Source organism: Balaenoptera physalus, assembly GCF_965194825.1.
Source record: "Balaenoptera physalus genome assembly, chromosome: 20".
Taxonomy (NCBI): domain Eukaryota; kingdom Metazoa; phylum Chordata; class Mammalia; order Artiodactyla; family Balaenopteridae; genus Balaenoptera; species Balaenoptera physalus.
The window spans coordinates 37,919,792-37,924,462 of NC_138901.1; positions in this window are offsets into that span (position 1 = coordinate 37,919,792).

Sequence of the window (4,671 nt, forward strand, 5' to 3'; positions counted from 1 at the left end):
CACCTCTCTGATCAAAGAAAGTAAAAAACAAATCAGCGAGGTGGGCTGAATTGCATGCTGTTTTCCTAGCTGTGGTGGGAGAATTGAACAATGATAAAAGCCCCTGTGTTTCGAGTTTCATCTACTTACGGGCAAAGACGTATGCCTATGTAATGAAACCTCCACAAAACCCCTAAACAACAGTATCCTGAGAGCTTCCAGATTGGTGAACACATCAAGGTGCTGGGAGGGTGATGCACCCAGAGAGGGCATGGAAGCTGTGTGTCCCTCACCCCATACTGTGCGCTATGCATCACTTCCATCTGGCTGTTCCTGAATTGTATCCTTTATAATAAACCGGTAATAGGGACTTCCCTGGTGGTCCAGTGGTTGAGAATCCACCTTCCAATGCAGGGGATGTGGGTTGGGTTTGATCCCTGGTTGGGGAACTAAGATCCCACATGCTGCAGGGCAACTAAGCCCTTGCACTGCAACTACCGAAGCCCGCTCACTCTGGAGCCCATGCGACACAACTAGAGAAGCCGGCACACCACAACGGAGAGCCCATGCACCAAAACGAAAGATCCCGCCTGCCACAGTGAAGATCCTACGTGCCGCAACTAAGACCCAACGCAGCCAAATAAATAAATAACTAATGATAAACCAGTAATAGTAAGTAAAACAGCAACAAACTCCAGTTATTTATGTAATTTTTGAAATTATGTAATTTATTGACTCACAATTCCATGAAATTGATATATAATGGTTTATGTCATTCATCTATTGTTGGCTTCTCTTTATATTTATTGCCACAAGCATTCTGTATCTACAGCAAGATAATATTTTGAGATTATTCATCTTTGTGGCTTTCTTCTCTATTCTACGGAGTACGTGATCCTTCACCTAACCATCCAGAGACATCTTAAATGCCTTGGGAAGAATTGGAGTTGTTGAAACAGGAATGCAAACAGAAAGGAACAGTTAACTTTTGACTTTCCAACCTAAGCTCCTGAAGCCTACTTAAGAAACGTTGGGAAACTATAGCTTTTGATTTTGCAATAGAAAAGAAAGGACATTTGAAGATCAAAAAGATCCTGCAAGAAAAGGGCAGAGAATGTGTGCCTGAACAACACATGGTATCAAAGATAAACAAAGCTGAACACTAGCTAAAGTGGTGAGGCTAGACTTTATTCAGTAATACTATTGCAACAGGAAAGAGAGTCCAGCATAAACTCAACTCAACTTCAATTTGTGCAGGGGTCTGAGATAGAATTATAAATTTGAGGTCAATGGTATATAAATGGTGTGTTGATTGCCTTCCCAATATCATTTCTCTTCCTTTTTTTTCCCAATTGAGATATAATTGACGTATGACATTGTGTAAGTTTAAGGTGTACAGTGTGTTGGTTTGACACATTCTGTGTTGCAATATGATTACTACAATAGTGTTTGCTAACACCTCTATCACGTCACCTAATTATCATCTCTTTTTTGTGATGAGAACAATTAAAATCTAGTCTCTTAGCAATTTTGAAGTTTATAATAGAGCATTGTTGACTATAAGTACTATGCTATGCATTAGATCTCCAGAACTTTTTTATTTACTAGTAGCAGGTTTGCACCCTTAAACATCTCCCAGTTCCCCCACCCACCCAACCCCAAGCCCCCAGCCCCTGGTAACCACCATTCTACTCTCTGTTTTTAGTTCAGCTTTTTTAGATTCCACATACAAGTAATATCATATAGTATTTGTCTTTCTCTGTCTGACTTATCTCTTAGCATTAGGCCCTCAAGTTCCATCCATGTTGTTGGATGCAAATGGCTGAATTTCTTTCTTTCTCATAGCTGAATAGTATTTCATTGTATATATATAAATTTCCTTCATTCTATCAGCGTCTTAAATTTGTTCAGCATACCATGTGCCCAGTTAAATATACCTTCCCTGACTTCCTGGCTGCTGGAAATTGCCGGCTCTGACCAAAGAGGTAAACAGAAGTAGCCAGGTAAGAGCTCCAGGAAAGTTTATACAAAGTGATAGATTAGGCTTTCATAAATTTTTGTCATTCCCCCATCTACCTGCCTGGAATATGAACTTGAACCTGGAGGCAGAGCATCTATCTTGTTATTTAAGGCAAAAAGAGCATGAGAATGAAAGCTACATGTGAGGATGGTGGAGAGGAACAGTCAAGGGTCCCTAGGACGCTGATGACATGGCAGAGCCCAGATCATGTTTTTTTTTTTTTAACATCTTTATTAGAGTATAATTACTTTCCAATGGTGTGTTAGTTTCTGCTGTATAACAAAGTGAATCAGCTATACGTATACATGTATAGCTATACAGATACATATATAGATATATAGTATTTTTAATCTTACTAGAAAAACAAGCCCCCGTTTGGTTAAGCTAGTATAGTCACTTTTTTTTATTACCCTAAAAATTCCTTCATTGATTCCCCAAGTTAAACAAAAAGCATGATAGAATTATTTTTTAATACCCCAATATTTAATACACTTAACAGCTCTTTCTTCTACTCAATTCAAAGTTGAAATGACAGCAAATTAAAAAGAAGGTCATTCGGGAAACACACACACTAAAGGGAATTTCCAATTTGCAACCATTTCCTTTTTTTTTTTTTTAACATCTTTATTGGAGTATAATTGCTTTACAATGGTGTGTTAGTTTCTGCTTTATAACAAAGTGAATCAGTTATACATATACATATGTTCCCATATCTCCTCCCTCTTGCATCTCCCTCCCTCCCACCCTCCCTATCCCACCCCTCCAGGTGATCACAAAGCACCGAGCTGATCTCCCTGTGCTATGCGGTTGCTTCCCACTAGCTATCTATTTTACGTTTGGTAGTGTGTATATGTCCATGACACTCTCTCACTTTGTCACAGTTTACCCTTCCCCCTCCCCATATCCTCAAGTCCATTCTCTAGTAGGTCTGTGTCTTTATTCCCGTCTTACCACTAGGTTCTTCTTGACCTTTTTTTTTTTTTTTTCCCCTTAGATTCCATATATATGTGTTAGCATACTGTATTTGTTTTTCTCTTTCTGACTTACTTCACTCTGTATGACAGACTCTAGGTCCATCCATCTCACTACAAATAACTCCATTTCATTTCTTTTTATGGCTGAGTAATATTCCATTGTATATATGTGCCACGTCTTCTTTATCCATTCATCCGATGATGGACACTTAGATTGCTTCCATGTCCTGGCAATTGTAAATAGAGCTGCAATGAACATTTTGGTACATGACTCTTTTTGAATTATGGTTTTCTCAGGGTATATGCCCAGTAGTGGGATTGCTGGGTCGTATGGTAATTCTATTTTTAGTTTTTTAAGGAACCTCCATACTGTTCTCCATAGTGGCTGTATCAATTTACATTCCCACCAACAGTGCACGAGGGTTCCCTTTTCTCCACACCCTCTCCAGCATTTACTGTTTCTAGATTTTTTGATGACTGTACAGTCACTTTTTTAGCTGTACAGTCGTCCCTCAGTATCCATGGGGGATTAGTTCTGTTGCAGGAAAGGGGATCCCTCCCAGGGCTCTTGTCTGACACTCAGAAATGAATTGTCCGAGGAGACGCATGTTGACAACGCAACAGACTTTATTGGGAAGGGGCGCCCGGGCGGAGAGCATCAGGGTAAGGGAACCCAGGAGAACTGCTCTGCCACGTGACTCACAATCTCAGGTTTTAGGGTAATGGGGTTAGTTTCCAGGTTGTCTCTGGTCAATCATTCTGACTCAGGGTCCTTCCTGGTGGCCTGTGCATTGCCAAGATCGATTCCAGCAAGAAGTATTCTGAGAGGTTGGTAGGACGTATGGACTAGAGTCTCCTCTCTCCTTTTGACCTTTACCAAATTCTTCCGGTTGGCGGTAGCTTATTAGTTCCACGTTCCTTACCAGGACCTCCTGTTGTAAGATAACTCATGCAAGTGGTTATGATCATGTCTGGCCAGGGTGGGCGGTTTTGGTCAGTGGTTCCCCTAACAGTTCCAGAACCCTCCCCAAAAGGATGACAAAATCTAAGGATGGTCAAGTCTCTTATACAAAATGGCAGAGTTGGCCCTCTGTATCCATGGGTTCCACATCCATGGGTACAGAAGGCCAACTGTATGTAGGCAAATGCAGTCTTGATACTGATGGCAACTGAACCCAAGGGCCTTAATGCAATTGCACAGGGATAGTATCTAGACAGTGAGAGGAGAGGAGGGCCTAGGCAGAATCCTGTGAGAACTTGTAACACTTAACGGCCAGGTACTGGAGCCTGACTTGCAAGGGAGAGTGTTTGAGAAAGAGTGCTTGGAAGTATCGGCAAGACCAAGAAGGAGAGGGATTAAAAGAACGAGCTCGGGCTTCCCTGGTGGCGCAGTGGTTGAGAATCTGCCTGCTAATGCAGGGGACACGGGTTCGAGCCCTGGTCTGGGAAGATCCCACATGCCGCGGAGCAACTGGGCCCGTGAGCCACCACTACTGAGCCTGTGCGTCTGGAGCCTGTGCTCCGCAACAAGAGAGGCCGCGATAGTGAGAGGCCCGCACACCGCGATGAAGAGTGGACCCCGCTTGCCACAACTAGAGAAAGCCCTCGCACAGAAACGAAGACCCAACACAGCCAAAAATAAATAAATAAATAAATAAATTAAAAAAAAAAAAAAAAAAGAACGAGCTCTGTCACCAG